The 18,781-nt window shown below is 38.8% G+C and overlaps 1 protein-coding gene across 15 annotated transcripts in view; it reads right to left on the bottom strand.

Moving 5' to 3' along the window:
* LOC131521718 (ETS domain-containing transcription factor ERF-like) overlaps positions 1 to 18,781 on the bottom strand; it is a 76,154-nt gene that overhangs the window by 25,978 nt on the left and 31,395 nt on the right. For 14 of the 15 annotated variants that reach the window (XM_058746690.1, XM_058746687.1, XM_058746697.1 and 11 more), the window contains one exon: positions 4,821 to 4,982. The gene's annotated coding sequence lies outside the window, so the exon portion shown is untranslated. Of the gene's footprint in view, positions 1 to 4,820; positions 4,983 to 8,483; positions 8,693 to 18,781 lie in introns of those variants that run through there. The other variant, XM_058746702.1, reaches the window with a different exon arrangement.

The raw sequence follows: 18,781 nt of genomic DNA, 5'->3' as shown, positions 1-18,781 counted from the left end.
TTGAAGTTCACTGTCTCAGTCTATGGTGTGCTCGTGTGTTCGTATGTGAACAGGCACACCGAGATTTAGAAATCTATGAAGGCAGGTAAATGCAGAAATATCTAGTAAATCAGCTTGTTTCATAATTTTCAACCACCTCTCAGTAGGCCGCTCTGCCTCCTGGAGCACTCAAGCACCAGTCTCAGTCTTTCGTTCACTCGCTCCCTTTTTTATTGTGCCATTTTCTGCCACTTCGGCTGCTGTGAGGGAGGCAGTAATGCAGTCACTGTCCCTCTGCAGCCCCCTGCTGTGTGTGCAAGTGACTTGGCCTGTAAGGAGAGGGGGGAGACGCGGGGTCAAGGTGAGCTCTAATACACTATTGATCCGCCCCAATTGAAAACCTGATGGAAATTTTACCCCCCCTCCCCTTTTCTCCTTCCCATCTGTGTATCTCTGTCTTTCCCTTGTCTTTCTTTTTTCTCTCTCCCTAGTGAACAACTTCTTCTGTGCTTCCTCCCTTTTTGCAAATTAGATCCTACCCAGAGGCTGTCTTTGTGGCATCTTTTTCTCTCATGTTGTCCCCCTTCTCCTTCTTTGTCCCGTTTTACATCTTTACACTTTGGAGACATCTAACCCAGTTTCTTGCTTTTTAGGAGACCGTCGCAAAGCGACTCTTTTCTCTCCAAGTTTGTCTTTTTGAGGTATTGCATTTGTAGATTGAGTCTTTGAATGCATCTAAACATGAGAGAGTGTATAAGAGTGTGACTGAGTAAATAAGAGCACACACACATACAGACACATCATGAGTAGTGTGGCAGTATGGTCACCAGTGCAGTGTATTAAATGTCATTGTGGGTTTGGCCTCAGGGCTGCACAGCGATCCCTCAGCAGGAAAAGCCAGTCGATAGCACTCCATCCTGGTCAACAATGAGCAACACTCCACAAAATCTATGTCAACACTTCTGTATTTTCACTTCGGGTAAAGTGGAAAACGAGACGGACTCCATTCATCACATTTTAAAGATCTCGCTCTTTCTCTGTCTCTTTCTGTTTAATGTTGCAATGGTGCGACCAATAACAGATGTGTCACGGTTGGGGATCATTCATGTGAATTTGACTGAATTTAAAGAAATTCAATGCAGGAAATGCATTCTGGGAATTGTAGTGTTCTTCCATCCCAGTTCCACTAAGGTTAGTTTATTAATTATTATGAAAAACATCAAAAACAGCTGCCGTTTTAAACATTTATCTGTCAGTCTTTCTATCTATCTGTCAGGCTTATAAACCTTCAAACATCAAAGCTTTTTAAACTTTCAATTAAGGCCTTGTTCACAAGTCAACATTTAAACTTTGCCTTAATAAACCTTGCTTTTAAAAACGAGTTACAGTGGTGGCCAAAATTGTTAGAACACCTGAAAACATTGACCTTTTTTGCCTCCAAAACATGATTTCATGTCATAATGTTCATGAAACATGCAGATGGTTGCTCTGAGCACAACAAATATCAGATGAAGAGAGTCATACTGTTTTTATCCACTTTTAACTTTAATATTTGGTATGCCCACCTTTTGCAGCAATTACAGCAGCACATCTCTCTGGCATAGTGTCGATATATTTTCTGAGAGCTTCAACACTAATGTTATCCCATGCCTTCTGCAACTCAAGTCAAAGACTTTCCTTTGAATGTACAATAGATCTGTCTATTAGATATAGATTTGCTCAATGGGGTTGAGGTCTGGACTTTGAGGGGGCCAGTCCATAATTTTCAATGTTCCAGCAGATTCCTTCCGTCGCAGGTAGTTCCGGCAATTTTATGGGTATTGAAATGGCCATTTCAACAAAAATAACTGAAACCTCTTAAATATGCCAAGTGTTCTAACAATTTCGGCCACCACTGTATACAAGTTTTGTTGAATTTCAGTTCAATTGAATTCTATTTCCTTACACTAGAATGTCAATTCTCTGTCCTGTTTGCTAACTCAGTTCGAATTCATCAACTGCATAGGAATTAAAAATGCATTTTCAATTCATTTCAGAATGGTGTACAATCCTGACAATCTAGAAATCCAACAAACATGAGGCTTGAAACACACTGGATTTCTTAATGATCTTGTTCCCTTATAATGATTGGTAAATTTAATGACCAGACTACACCTGAAGACCTTGTTTGCAAAAATAAGAAAGAGTTCAGCATCTCTTTGCTTTGACTTTCCCTGCTTGCATAGCTGTTAATTACTTTGTAGAACAGACTGCGTGATAAAACTGTCTCTCTGTGCGCGCCCAAGAGCTTCCAGGTGTGATTTATGTTCTGTTGTGTATCTGTCAGGTGGTAGCGCTATCTGTATCACAATCTCCCTGTGGACGCAGAAACATTACACATGTGGTGAGGCCTGGTGTCGACCTGTAGCCTGTGATACACATCTGGAACATCAATGACCATGATGCACACTAAGAACGAGGAACGAGACAGTGCTGGACAGAAAGACTGAAGCCTTAGGGACAATAATCAAGGTTGTTCTATCTAATTCCTTACTCCTTACACAGGTTGTATGTGCTAAAGAGCCAAATAAACCCAAAATAATCACATTTTCTCTTTCTCTTTTTATCTCACGCTCTCTTTTTCTTTCTCTCTCTCAGAGAGTCTTAGCTTAATTGCTTTTAAACCGGATTAATGACTGACCGGGGACATGTTGCCTTAATCTCCGCTCTTGTAAATCTGCTGTATGTCTCGGCTGTGCCTTCTCCCTTTCCTGTCCTCATCCATCCTCTCAAACCACTTACTCTTCGTCTCCCTCTCCTGCACTTTCACTCAGTCACCATCAGTCTCTCTGGCCGTCTTTCCCAAGCACCGTTCCTGCTTCTTCTGCACATTATAACTCAATTCCGTTCTGCCATTTGTCTCTCTGTCTCTCTTATGTTCTTCGCTGATGTATTCTTATCTTTTACTTTCATCCCTAGCTCTGTCCGAGTTATGAGCTCACTTACTCATAAGTGCACACACACTCAAACCCCTCTGCTGTGTGTGTATACGCTGTAGTCGTGATGCATGGCCAGTTGTGAAGTCTTGTATTAGCACATGTCGATGGGAGGCTGTCATTGCCTCCTAAGTGTTTTGGCAATACTAGGGATCTCCTGTCATGCCAGTGCAACTAATCTCAATCGAATTACATTGAGCTGATATTGAGACGGTGAGAGAGGACAAGAGTAGGAGGCTGTGTACTTGACTAAGCACCTCTCATGGCCAACAAGTGTTAGTGTGTGTGTTTGCTAAAGTCCTTAATATCAAAAATCATAACTTTAAAAAAAAACAGTATTATATGCAGATATAGGTCATGGATTACAAGTTTCTTGATCTCTAAACATGTTACAGTGGGGTTCATTTAAATTGTGCCATTTGTTCACCCACATGTCATTTCAAACCTGTATGATTTCTTCTGCAGAACACTACAGAAGCAAAAACAACATTAAACCCCAGTGACTTCATTATATAGACAAAAAAAACATTTTTTACAATATATTCTTGTGTGTTTCACAGAACAATTAAAACCATGCAGGTTTGGAATGATATGAAGTAAGTAAATGATGACATAATTTTTATTAATAACCGTGGAAGGCTCAAATTCGATATACTGCTAAATTGCTTTAGGAATTTAGGAAATGGTTTGGGACTTCTTTCTCTCTCCACACTCTTCTGTCTGTTACAAAAGCCTAATATGTCTAACCTCTGAACTCTTTTATTTAACCTACTCCCTCTGTTCTATACCCGTCTCTCCAACTTTCTCTCAAGCCTATACTGTCTCTTTCTCTCCCGCGGACATTTCTATCTCCTCCTCTCCCCTTGCGGTTGCCGTCAGGATTAAACAGTTATCTCGGAGGCCCTCTATCGCCCCTAAATACTGCGGATGATAAGACTCGCTTGGATTTGTCAAATTGGGCGCCATCGATTAACTGACCTTTCCTTACTCTCAGGCTCCCAGGCACTCTCCACACTGCCGACAAGCCAGATAGAGAGATAGATGGATATATATTGGTGTTATTATTGTGTACAAGTTTGTAGCTACTAGGGGTGCACGGGAGGTGGACGAGATAGGAAGAAAGAACACAGTGGGGAGGGAGAAGTGACAGAGCAGGATCTAGGAGAGGAGAAGAGAAATGCCTTTGCTTTTCAAAGAGTTGGAAGAAAATAAAAAGTTGTATGCCTAAAAACACAAGATTTTAAACATTTTAAGCCGTCTTAACTCTGCTTATCTTTTTGTGCACACTGTAAAAATGTATTGTTAGGTAATATAAAGTTTGCTTCATATGGTAACTGATTTTATTCAGCTTGATACAAAATTATTAAATATGACTGATTATCAACCTAAAAGTATTTTTTAGGTTAGATCAGCTTGAATTAGACCCATAAGGTAACAACTGCTTTAAAGTATATCTGAATTAATTGTTAATTCATTAATTTGTCTTTATAATTTGTTAATATCCCAATAGTCACAAATACATGAAAACATAATAAAGATAAATATTCAACACAACAATGTCAGCATTTAACTTGCGAGACACACATTTGAAACTATTTTTAAAAATATATATATTTATAGCCTAAATAATTTCACTGTGGGTGACAGTATATTTCAAAGCTTACAAATGGAATAACAGATGCTGCGAATTAAGCCGTATGTTTTGACAACCTGTTGTGAACAAACTCACGATGCGATTTCTCACTACAGTGCGTCGCTCGAGCAACATTTACGAAGCAAAATAGATGCGAGATGTAAAATGATGCGAGTGTTTCCTGCTATAAAAGCAGACCCGTGTGTGTGAGTGTTTTACGGAGCTGAACTTACCGGCAATCCCAAGTGGCCTCGCCTCAGACGGAAACCAAGGGCCGGAGCCGGCACCGTGGCTGCTGGCTGTAGGATGGACCGAGAATCGCTGGGCTTTATCTGATCCAATTCGGGGAGCAAAGATTGTGCTGTTCCGTGCAGCTGTATAGCCTAATTGATGCGCTGAAACGGAAAAATAAATTGTTGATAAAACAAACTCTTTTTAAACTCTCTTTTATTGTATGAGTAACTGCAATTGTAAAAGTAAAAACAGCCTAACCTCATAACATTAATCGCTTCTTTTAGTGTAGGTTATGTGACAGCAAAGGGTTGGAAAGCCTTTTTTCCCCTCCGACAATTTCATACGACGTGTAAGATTGTGTCAGTTTTGCATACAGTTCTTTTTACGCTTTTTAACGTGTCAGATAAAGCAGAGTAAACCTTTAATTATGAATAAAAAATACATTAACGACACACACTGCTTTTTTGAGGCAATTTATTTAGCTACTTATCCAAATGCAGTAATTTTACAACGCGACATCGACCTGGAGTTGCACAAACCGCGTTGAGCTAAAAGAGCTCTAAAAAAAGCGAAAATGACACATTATTAGGTTTGATGATAAACAAGAATAGAAAAAAAATCAGTTCCGTTTTACATTAAAAAAAAATCATTGCTCAAACTCAGCATTGAGTTTATTTTTCAATCATTGAATCATTTATAACAGCAGCGCTAATATAATTATAAATAAAAAGGCAATCTGAAGACTTTCAGAAATATAGAATCAGAAGAAAACGGACAAAATGTAAAGCTATAAAATGTGTTGGATTAGAAAAGTGTTTTAATCTAAACTAAACAGTCATTGTAATAAGTGTCAGCCGTGACTTGCCTACAAAGTAAAGAGGGAAGCTTCACAAAAAAAGCCAAATATTTCACGATATGATAAGATGTGAAGGTAAATAACAGTTTTCGATATGAATGGTAACAGAATGTAAAATAAAAAAATTACTTACTTTGTATGTAGATAAATAATAAAATAAAAATTACTTTGTATGCAGATAGGTTATTTATTTCTTATTCTTCTTATCAGAATTTCAATTTATTATTTTATTTAATTTGTAATAATAATAATAGGACTAAACAACCATGTCAGTAACATTATTACATTTATCATTATCAGCTACAGTATAGCTTCCAGTAACGAAGCATCGTGATTCCAAAACAAAGTTTGGCCAGGTGAGCAGTTTCGGTATCGCGGACTAAGCAAAGGCAGTGTTGGGGAGCGAGGGAGGGGGAGGAAGTGAGTGATGTGGAGAGGAGAGATATCCCCAAATGCCATTTAATGTCGGAAATATTTCCAACAAATATTGACAGAGAGATAGACGCAGGAGGGAGCCGCAGAGGAACGGCGCAGGCGGGCATGTGATTGAATTAATGGATGTTCTGGATATTGTCCAAATTCGTGGACTGACATCCTGCGGTTAATTACTTTGATTGAAATCAAATAATGTGAAAACACGTAAAGAATGCAGTGAACTCGGAAGATACATATTCAAGGACTGAGAGTACGGCCTCAAAATTACAATTAGGGACATTTACATCAAGTGACAAACAAAATCCCCGTAATTCTTAATAGGTCCCCCCCCCACACACACACATACACCCACAATTATTTTGATGGAATAATAATAATAATAATAATAATAATAATTTATTATTATTATTAGTATGCTATTATATTTAACAATAAACATATAGGGCCTATTATTGTTGTTGTTTGATGTTGTTGTTATTATTATGCCTATTAGACCGCAAAAATGTTATTACTTATTACTTGCATAATTATAATATTTCATATTTTATCGACAAAAATTTCCCCAAAAATAACTTATGTAAATCACAATGCCTCAACCGTCAGATGCATATTTTCAAAGTCATTATATTAAGCAAACTTCTAATTCTACATATAAAATAATTACCAACATTATCCACTAACCATTTTACACTAAAATATTATTACCGACTAAAGCATACTTTTAATAAATTGTATTTAATATTACTATACAAGACGATATGTTTACAACTAATATAATAAAAGGCAGCAAAAATATTGTTTCGTTTACGTTTCTATTTAATAAAAAAATCAAATCAAAGTTTTTTTGAAAATTCGAATTCTTTGAATCATCAAATTGATTAATATTATTGCAGTGTTATATTTAGCATACAAGTCACATTCGAGGTTTTTCTTATTCAACACTTTCAAGATTTAGTTCAGTGCTGAAACTACATCTTCCGATGGTCATCAACGAACTTTAGAGATGAGCCGAGTCAGGACTGTAAAGTAAACGAAAAGAGCAAAAACAAAACCAAAGCAACTTTGTAGTTTTCAGGACTTGCACGTTTTAGTGAATAATTAAACAAACCCAAAAAATCTTTCGGTTGATTTAAAAAAAAAAAAAAAAAAAAAAAAAATCCATGGATAGATCAAAACATCTGAAATGATTAAAGCTAAATATCTGTTTATTGATTTATAAACACTTGTCAAAAACATCGTGTAAGTAATAATCGATTAGATATATAGGCTGTGTGCTACCATGGATATGCATCAGATATCGCCTGCATGGGAATAACATTTTGATTCCACTTTTTTAAACAAACTAACCGAGAGTTATGGATTAAATACACGCTGAAACTCGAACTCTTGAAGATGTAACGGGAACATATTGAGCAGGATGCTTTAAAGTTTTCCTGTAATTATAGTATTAACATGACATGTGAATTATTTGCGCAGGTGCAAACAAAAAGTTTTCAAGTTCCAGATTTCTGGCCACAACGTTAGGCTATATTAAACCTACTAAAAAAATTTTGACACAATCTACAGGGATATTCAAAACTGAACGCAATACCACATGCCTAAAGTTCATATATATTAAACGTAGCTACGAAACATTTATGCTGGTCCATTCTTCAATAAAATTGCGTTGTAGGCTATTAAATTTCCCAAACTTCTAAAATCAAAACCGGCAACTAAGCAACGTAAAATGTATCCAAGTAAATATGGGTAGAAAGTGAATTTTGTCCTCTCGCTCGCATTTGACCAGTGGCCAACATGACAAGGATGAATGAATGGAGCAGCACACGTTATGCACTTGTGAGAGTAAATTGAGCTTGGTCATTTGGCAGATCGAAGGGATACACACACACCCGGCGCTTAGTCCACATTAAACGTCTCTAGTTGCCGTGAGAGTGACTGTTTAATTGACTGATTGATAGTGTGGCGTGTAGGTGAGGGCTCAACGAACAGCGTTAACAAATAGAGACACTTAACAGCTAATCCGACGTGGCACGGACCGCACGGCTCGCGAGGCTGTCTGCAAATGTGCCGTGCACGCGGACTTCAGCGCTTTTCAAAATTACACAAAACTCAAAGGATTATTCATACTGTAAATTTTATCTTGTACGATTTACGAAAAAACATTTTTCAGCTAAATATTCTCAAATTAACAAGAAAAGTTTCATACTTAAGTTTAAATAATTGTAATAATAGGCTGCTAATAATAATAAAACACAACTAAAACGCATCCATAACATATGAGTATTTTCAAAAGCGACAAAAAGTTCCAAAATACCACTTTGTGAAATCTCGTCATCATAAACGTTTTGATAACACGAAGCGTATGACATACCTCAGCCTTTCCTGATCTTGTTCTCCAATCGTCCAAAGTAGAAACTATCTAACCCTTGTGCGCTTTCACTCTCCTGGTGTGTGATCCGGGGCGCGCGGAGCCGGGAACCGTGGAAGCACCTCTACACTAATAACCACGACCGAGGGAACTGAATGAGAGGGAGGGAGGGCGCTGAGGAGGTGTGCATCTCTCGGTAAGTAGTTAATTAGTAAATCCCCATTCGCTGTGCCTCGGGTCGGTTTGTTTTCCCCGGTCGACAAGCCGAGAGGAAAGAGAATTTGAAGTAGGATTCGACCCGTTTCCGCTCCTCTGTCTCGTATATGAAGTGTGTGTGTGTGTGTGTGTGTGTGTGTGTGTGTGTGTGTGTTGTTCTCCCTCCTCCCTCCCTTTTTCTCTCCCTCTCATTCTTTTCGCCAGAAAAATCCCCTTTACTCGCGTTCTAACATCCTCGCATACACAACTGTCCCTCTCGCGATTCTCCAGATACTGTCTATTTTGCTTTTGGACTTAATGTCCACTGTCCACGCTACTTTCAGTTTAACACAGCCACATGCAGCAAAATACTTCACGTAGTCATCATACTTTCATCAGCACCATTACAAAAGCGTGATTTAGTTTTAGTCCGTAAAATGTATCAACAACAAAAGGATCTGGATAATTTTATCAACTCCTTTACTCGTGCTGAGGAGCTGCAGTCGGTGAGCCGCCTTAACACCTTTGCCTGGTGATGCATGAAATGAAAGCATGCATGCTAAAATTTTTGAGTCATTTCAAGACTTAATCTTAGTCCAGTATCAGATCGTTTAATTGTCAAATTGTTAAAAACCTGAACACTGGAAACAAGTAGCCTACAAAACTAGAGTTGAACCCACTGGCATTTAGCCTGATTCTGGACTTCGAACAGAAGTAAACATCACTTTAAGTCTTCACGGTCTTTTCCAAGCCATTGACTGCACCTAACAAACTTAAATGACTTAATTGATCCGCTACGTAATAATCCATTAGGTAAACCTATGGAACCCACTGGGGTGTGGAAGGAGGCATATGATCTAGGAGTCTAGGAGCGGATGCATAAAGAGAATGAAATGAGAAAGATGGATTGAGTAGGGAAAGGATACAAAGGTTCTGCCAATTATACAGTCTCAAACAATATTAACCTGCTTGTACAATACCGTCATGCACCTCTTTATCGCCCTCTAGTGAACGCAATGATTAGAGAGGGTCACAAGTCCATTCTCGTGAATCAGCGTTACAAACTCAGAAATAAAAATACTCCTTATTAAAAACTGATTTCACCGTGATCAAGTACAGATTACATGCAGCCTGGACAAGTTAGGAAAAGATTAGCTAATATATTAATAATAATGTAATGTAAAATAAGGAAAGAATATATTTGTTATTACATATCTTATTATACATTTATGTATTATGAAAAATATAAAAATATAAAATATTAGAGGTGCAATCTCCCTCTTTCTTTCAGTTTTCCTTTTTGCTCACTTGCTCACTTTTTAACACACACATTGACATGCATACAAACACACACACATATGGATCGTATATCACGAGCAATGCTAAGGTCATGTTTGTATCACACAAACTGGTTAAAATATGCCTGGAATAAACTGAAAGTCACATCTTCCAAATGTTCAGTGAGAGGATGTGAATATAAGCCCAGACACATGTAATAGACTCTAATGTTCTGTGTATTACAGGCCTCTCTGATGGCATTATGAATGCAAGGTGCGTGGTTTGCTCTAATGTCAGTGACTGTGGTGACAACTGATGGTGCATCTATTAGGTGGGAGGGGGAAGACTGACCTATCCCATTATCAGTGATTGAGGTTATTCGTATAGGTAGAGCTGAGATTTTTAAAGCTCACTTTGCACCGTATGGATTTACTGTCCGCTTCCTTACTGTATGGTTTATTACTTTACAATGTGGATCCGATTCACAACCACATCATGTTGGCAAAGGACATATTGTGCTGCAGTTGTATAATCGTGCAAGAGATTTAGGTCTCTTGGGATTTTCATATATGAAATCTAAGCTTGAATAAAAGCAATCTGGTTTTGAATGCACATTTAAATAAACATGAATAATTATTATTTTATTTGCTATTTTGATCATTATGACATGGAAAAAAAGAAATGGCTTATTCGCAGTAAGTAATACTGAAATATGGGAACCACAAACAGAGAAAGGAGGAGAATGAGAAAAGAGAGAGGCCTCTGTACATCTTTAGATGCAAATAGAACAAGGTACAACAAACAGAAAAAGAGATAGAAATAAGAGGAAAGAAAAGAGGAAGAAAAGACAAGCTGTGAGAGAACTGAAGAGAGGGATGGGAAAACGAAGAGAAAAGGAGAGGGAAAGAGAGCAAGAAAGAGCTCCAGTCCCCAGTCTTAATCTGAGCAGGTCTGATCAATAGCCCATTTCCCATTGTTGCCAGAGCTCTTCGATCGCTACACCACCGAATTAACACACCCACTTTAATCTGGAGGGGAGACGGGCCCCATGGGTTGGGGGTGGGGTTGTTGTTAGGTGCCGGGGTTCAGAGTGGTCTGTTTGTGGGGTTGGAGGACTATGGGGGGCAGGGGTAGCAGCTGTGGAGGCATCCTCAAATGAAATCAAATCTAATTGTTATCACTGTTGGGCCTGGTGTTATTACTACTACTGTTTACAATTATCTCTAACTGCATTGCCTTTTCTGGGCTGCCTCTCTCTCCAGCAACAGAGCATGAGGTAAACTGGACATTTATAAGCACTATGAAAGTATTAGACTGGTGATGATTATAATAATTGTTACCAGTGGATGCTCTAGTACTGGTAAAATAGCAATAGCCTAAACGGCTAAAAGTAAGATGAGTGCAAGCAGCTTCTAAAGTCAATACATCATATTTATTCTGCTGCCTCAGTCTGACGAAGAATTTTTCAATCGTACGGTGTGCCCAACTCATAAAATAAAAGTAGTTGTTTTGTTAGTGAGGCCTGGTTTGCCCTGGGAGCGGCTGAGTAAAGATCATACAAAAGGATATGTCTACTGCAAACATATTTTACTATGTAAACAACATATCTCCCTTTCTTATTCATGTAATTTAAAAAAGAAAACCAATAAAATTGACAAAAGATACTCACATAATTGTGTATTGATACCTACACAATAGCATGGTTTCATTTATTTCACTTAATTTATATATTGGCAACATTTTGCCAAAACTCAGAAAATATGGTTCCCAAGTACAAAAATAATTTGAAACAAAGATTTTATGGGAGAAAGTTGACAAACTGACTCATGCTCTTGAAAAAAAAAAAAAAAAAGTTGCAGACCTGTCCATCATAACATCATAACAGTGTTAATTTGCACAGTCTTGTTAATTAGTTCATCCTGTTAATCTGGCCCCAAAACTAATGTCAAATTTAAACCCTATTACTTGATCGGACAAAAGTTTGGACTGGTAATACTATTGGCACCTAAAGTCATGCTAGGAATAAAATCAATTTCACACTTGCTAAATGTCAGAACAACACTCTCTCAAGCATTGCATTATTTGATATTTGTTTTTATGTATTGGCCCGAAGCAAGACAACCACATCCCCCATAAACTTACAATTCTTACTCTGAGACCTCATCACTCCACACAGTCCACACAGTCACGCTTCCATGTGCGCTATTTCATATCAAAGTAATTTTCTCGTTTGCTAAGTGATTTAATTGAGGGTAATTAGGCATGCTTCTCGAGTGGATAGAGCTGTGTGTGGCTAACTTGGGTTAAATTAGCTTCAGTTCAGCTGTGAAATATGGGGTTAAGTGGGAGTAAAGGAAGGGAGGTTGGGTGGACTGCAATGAAAGTGTTGCGCTTTTACTTTGAACTTGAACACTGAGAAGAAAGTTTTGTCTCCACTCCTATATCTTGCTGTGCATAATATTTTAATTCATCTTTGCAATCTGAAACCCTTGATCTTAAACCTAATAACTGTATGGTAAGCGTGCGTGACTATTAGCAAAGTACATAATCTGTTGTCTGATCAATTTAACTAGCCTTAAGTGCCAAATCAGACTATCATAGTTTTAAGTCCATTGCACAGATATCACTTACAGCACCCAGCTGAATAAAACCAGTATCCTGATTTTCGTTAACTCTTACTTAAACCCTCTGGAAGCCCATAAATGTCTCAGAGCTATAAAAGGAATGAGGAATGATGTGGTCATTGACTGTAGAGCAGCGTGTGTCATCACTGCAGTAAATGGGGGAGAAGGGCATATTCAAGTAAAGTATTATGAGTGTTTTATCCTCACTGGAGCAGTAATGAGTCTGTTATATCCTCCATAAATTTTGGCTTATAAGCTTAGCAGGCTGAGCTGAACTCTGGGAGAAGCTGAACTACATTTCCCATCATGCCTAACAAAAGCTTTACACAACATTCACACCATGCATCAAGAAGTAACTGCCACAGGTTCACTACAAAACACTTACTGACTTATTCTACTTATGCCAATCAGCAGTCATATTGCCATTCAGAAAGAAGAAACAAAGTGTTGTATACTTTGTAGATTTTTCACATTACTGATTGTTGTTTAAAGGCCTGACTACCAGACTTCTAGTGATCTAAGTGAAAGAGAAAAAGTGTTTAAAAACAGCATTTTGGTTAATATAAAAGTTCATAGTTTCAAGTTGATTTGAAAAATCTACTCAAAGCACAATCCTGCACAAGATACATAAATTAAGTAAAATATTACATTTAGGTGCAAAATACTGAAAGTCATCTCCACATATTATCTTGTTTGTAGGTTAGATTAATGCAAAGGAAAGATGTTTTGATAAGTCTACAATGTAGCCTTCCTTTTAAACCTTGAATTATGATCAGTACAGCACTGCTTAAAAGTTCAAAATAAAACATGACACCGACCAATGAGCACAAGGAAGCATCAACAATAAAGCAATCGCTTCGCGAGTACAGGTGTACCGTGCATCACCTTCCCTTCTCACCCTTTCCCATCGCGCCGTTCCGCACCCCGCAGCTATAAAACACCACACTGCGTAATGTGACACGTTTTTGTAATCATTGTCATGAAAAGTCAAATGCTGTCTGCAACAGGGGCAAATTCACAGACACCCAAGGTGGCAGCATCCTGTTATGCTCTCTCAGTCATTCAGTGCGGACAAGTTATATTTTCCTGTAAATGAACATTCTTTGTTTTGAAACCGGGTCTGCACTCAGACGTAGTATACAGTCAAAAAGTAAAGAGCTTTACTCACCTGCCGCTGCGCATTCACATCGACTTAACACTTGGTTTTCCGGGGTCCCGTGGATAGCAATATCTGCAACCCACAACAGCGACTGGAAACCACAGAAAATCAACTTGTGCATTAAGTTGGTTTTTGTCTCTCCGAATTACCGTTCACAACGAGGCAACATATTGTGATATGGCTGATAAAGCAAATAGCACGACGAGTGAGCACGAGACAAAACACAAATGTAAACAAAACTAAGGAGGAAAAGAAAAAAAGAAAAAAGAGCTTCCTTTAGGATCACGAATTTGATAATGAAAGAAAATGACGCCCACCCCATAGGTTTCTGTAGTCCCTCGCAAGTCCGCCTGCAAAGTGTGCAGGGTGTGTTGGAAAGAGTGAGCTCAAACTGAACTGCACAGGACCAGTCGCGCGCTAGTGTACGAGGAAGCAAGTGGAGCGCACCGGTGAACAGAGGAGGAGAGAGGGGGACATGCCAGGGACGACCAAGAAGATAGGTCAAGGGGGGATGGAGGAGGTAAAGAGTCTGGGGTACATTCCCTAAAGCTACGCTAATCGCGGTTTGGGAGCGTTCGCTATAGTCTGCACCTGGTCTCGCGCTAAAGGGTCAGAAAATTGACCGGCGACTGAGAGCAAAAACGTAGACCGCCGCGGAAAATATATGTAGACAGTGGGCAGATAGGAGATCGATCGGGTTATAATTTTGTCCAAAGTCGGGGAAAATAAAGTTCATGGAGGAATGAAATTTGAAAACATATGGCGAATCCCGTCGCCCTAAATAAGTTTCGATCTTTCGGAATAGAGTGTAGCCTAGATAATATTTGGTTGGACGTTTGATGGAAAATGACGGATTTTTCATTTTGGACAGGTGGGGGTGAAGGAGGACTGGGCTGAGGGGTGAGCTCAAGTCAAAGAACGTGTTGCTTGCGTGGAACAGGCTGCTGCAGCACGCTTAAGAAAGAAAACTAAACTTACTAGGCGAAAGAAGAGTCTTTTTTTCCGCTTTTACCCCCTGTGCCCACTTTCTTTTGTATCACAAATGTCTAAATACCCCCCCACCTACATCTCCAACTCTCTACAAGGGGGCGAGGGAGAAGGAGAGAGAGAGTGAAAGAGAGAAAACAAGAATACCAAATAAATGAGAAATTTTCGTACAGGCACCGCTTCCGTACGTTCCATGCTAGCAATAACAATTAAATATCGACCGCTTTCCTCGGCCGGAGAGAACCTGAGATACTCAGAGACTGCCAAGTACCAAGACCCCGCTCACCCCCTCCTTCTATTTCTCCATCTACCGCACACATCTACACTCTCTTCTCCATCCCTCTCTTGCATGCAAGCCGAATCCATCTCTTCTATCTGCCTTAACTCATCCACTCATTATTTTTGTTCTTCAGGTGCTTAATTAATATTCATATTCATCTGACAATCATCTTTTTTTTTATTTAGCTATACTTAACTGTTTATGAAGAGCATGCAGTCATAACCCCCCCCAAAAATCTCTAACAGTGTGAAGTGTTAACAACATTAAATCTAAATGCTTAGTGGGCCTGCTTTTGATAAAGGAGTTCATTCCACATCTAACATCTGTTCCAGTCCAGAGTTTGGCCACAGATCGCAAGCTTAATTGAATAATGGAAGACTGTAATAGGATAGAGTGGACATGCATGATCAATTGAAAGGTTTCCCCTCTCTGTCTGGTGGTATAAGCATAGAAACCTATGACCTAAGATCCGTGACAACATTACTGTGATGAGAGGTGCAAGCCAAGATCAAATATCTGCTTATAACCTATTTTAATAATATTTAAAATGTTAAACTCATAATATTTTCTGTGTCGCACCAGCCAGTATGACTTGAGACTGAATGTACCGTCATGAAAAACAAAACTTTTCATCATGATACCTATGCTCTGTAGGCCTAAGCAACATTTTCTGATAACAAGGGGATTGTGGAGATAATCATATGATCCATGTAAAGTCTATGTAAAATAAAACAGCTTTTGGGCTACTGATAGCCTATTACTGATCTCGTTCATTTGAGAATAGACCTAAAGAATTTTAAGAGGATTTTAATAGATACATTTGTTTTTGTAAAACTTCTTTTTTTAATCTAGAAAAATAAATAAAAAATCTCAGTGCACCTTTAAGCACGTTTTCAAACTGATGAGATTTAGACATTTGTTCTCTTATTTATCCAATTACATCCTCCTTGTCTTAAACGTCACAAAAATACGTTGTAGCCTACTATATAACTGGAAAAAAAACCTTAAGAGCAGATGCATTACAGTGATTGGAGCTGAAATGGCCTATCTGTGGTAATCTGAGTGAGCCAACATATAAGAGGTGAGACTGGTGCCCTTAAAACAACTTTTCAGGCTGAACAACTATCAAAAGTTTCTCAATCAACGTCATCGCCTTTCAGTCTCCCTATATATTTTTTTCCGCCTCAGAACTTCTTTCCCGAACTCAAACCATTCGATTTCTATTTATTTCCCCACCGTTCACTCAGCCTTCTCATCCGATTTTACCATTTTCACACCTCCAATCCTCAACTCCAGCTATTAAACCCCATTCTTCGCGAGCGGTGCCCGAGTGGCCGTCACTCTCTTTCCTGTCGCGTTCTCCATCCCATCTCGTTTTGTATTTAATTAGTTAATGCATTAATTATTTACGCCCCAATACCTGCACTATTAACATAGCCTTTCCCCCTAAACACCCCCAGCTCACCCTGTCAGCTGTGGGGCTGTTTCCGTAAACGCTGGGAAAAAAAAAAAAAAAACGGTTACGCGGCTCCAGTTTTATCCCCTTTTACCCCATACCTCTTTTTCACTCTATTTCTCGCTCTTCCCCTCTTTGCCCCCTACCTATTTCCCCACAGCCATCTCTCCTCCGTCTATCTTTCTTTTTGCCCCCCTTCGCCCCATACACTCTCTCCTTTTCTCAGTGCCTTGCAGTCGCCTCCGTCGGCTAGTCTCTCTCCCCGGCGTTGGAATTATGAAAAATGCGCCCATCGACAGAGCGCCTCAGCTTCGATTAGCCGAGATGGGACATGACAGGCCGCGATCAATACTTATACCGTCCTATAACGTGTCAACTAATGAATCAATCTCGGCTAAATTTTCCATTTTTCAAAAGCCGACGCGAGAGACTGGAATATCCTCTTTTGTAAAGATATTATTATCGATTTCGTCGGCAATTTGACATCGGGGGTAGTTAATTCCACTCTAGAATAAAATTGAAAACACTTGAGATTGAAGTGAGAGAGGTAGAAAGAGGGAGGGAGGCAAGGGCAGAACAGAGCGGGAGGGGGAGAGACGGTTGTTGACTTGATAAAAGAGGATGGGAAGGGATGGAAGAAGGGAAAAGGGGAAGAAGAGATGCCGGGGTGGCAAAGGAGAGAAAACAATATGATCTATCTATCTATCTAGTCTGTTTTTCATCTATCTATCTATCTATCTATCTATCTATCTATCTATCTATCTATCTATCTATCTATCTATCTATCTGTCTATCTGTCTGTCTGTCTGTCTGTCTGTCTGTCTGTCTATCTTCTCTGTTGTTCCTCTATCTATCTATCTTGTCTGTTTTTCATCTATCTATCTATCTATCTATCTATCTATCTATCTATCTATCTATCTATCTATCTATCTATCTTCTCTGTTGTTCCTCTATCTATCTATCTAGTCTGTTGTTCCTCTATCATCCATCCATCCATCTATCTATCCATCTATCCTGTTCTCCGTCCATCTGTCCTCCGTCCATCTGTCTGTCTGTCTATCTATCTAGTCTGTTCTCCATCCATCCATCGGTCTATCTTATCTTGTCTGTCCATCCATCCATCCATCTACGTGTCTGTCTATCGGTCTATCTTGTTTGTTGTTCCTCTATCTATCTATCTATCTATCTATCTATCTATCTATCTATCTATCTATCTATCTATCTATCTATCTATCTATCTATCTATCTATCTATCTATCTATCTAGTTTTTCCTCTATCATCCATCCATCCATCCATCTGTCCTGTCCTCCGTCCATCTGTCTAGCTATCTAGTCTGTTCTCCATCCATCCATCTATCCATCGGTCTATCTTATCTTGTCTGTCCATCCATCCATCCATCTACCTGTCTATCTTGTTTGTTGTTCCTCTATCTACCTATCTATCTATCTTGTCTGTTGTTCCTCTATCATCCATCTATCTATCTAGTCTGTTCTCCATCCAACCATCGGTCTATCTTGTCTGTTTTTCCTCCATCTATCCATCTATCTATCTATCTATCTATCTATCTATCTATCTATCTATCTATCTATCCATCTATCCATCTATCCATCTATCCATCTATCTATTTATCTATCTATATATCCATCTATCCATCTATCTATCTTGTCTGTTGTTCCTCTATCATCCATCTATCTAGTCTGTTCTCCATCCATCCATCGGTCTATCTTGTCTGTTTTTCCTCCATCTATCTATCTATCTATCCATCCTGTTCTCCGTCCGTCTGTCTGTCTGTTCTCCGTCCATCTGTCTGTTCTCTGTCCGTCTGTCTGTCTGTCTGTCTATCTATCTAGTCTGTTCTCCATCCATCCATCCATCCATCCTCCATCCATCCATCTAGTCTGTTCTCCATCCATCTGTTTGTCTATCTATCAATATATCTATCTATCTATCTATCTATCTATCTATCTATCTATCTATCTATCTATCTATCTATCTATCTATCTATCTATCTATCTATCTATCTATCTATCTATCTATCTCTGTCTCTCTACCTATCAAACATACACCTGCACAAAAAAAAACCATGGTTACATAAGTATTGCAGAATATTGTGATTGTATCATAAAGCTTTGTTTATAATTTTGCATTAGTTGTTTTCATGAAGTGGTATGTACAAATTCTACACATATATTATAAAAGAAGACATACTGTACAGTGTGCACATGAATTTGTTCATTAAATACGTTTCAAATTTAAGGTGAGAGCATTCATGTGCTATATCCTGGGGTTTGTGTAAAAAGAAACATACAATAATGACGCAA

This window comes from Onychostoma macrolepis, chromosome 16 (assembly GCF_012432095.1).
Source record: "Onychostoma macrolepis isolate SWU-2019 chromosome 16, ASM1243209v1, whole genome shotgun sequence".
In the NCBI taxonomy this organism is placed as follows: Eukaryota; Metazoa; Chordata; class Actinopteri; order Cypriniformes; family Cyprinidae; genus Onychostoma; species Onychostoma macrolepis.
Note: the sequence above shows the minus strand (reverse complement) of the source record. Positions and strands in the feature narration are given on the sequence as shown.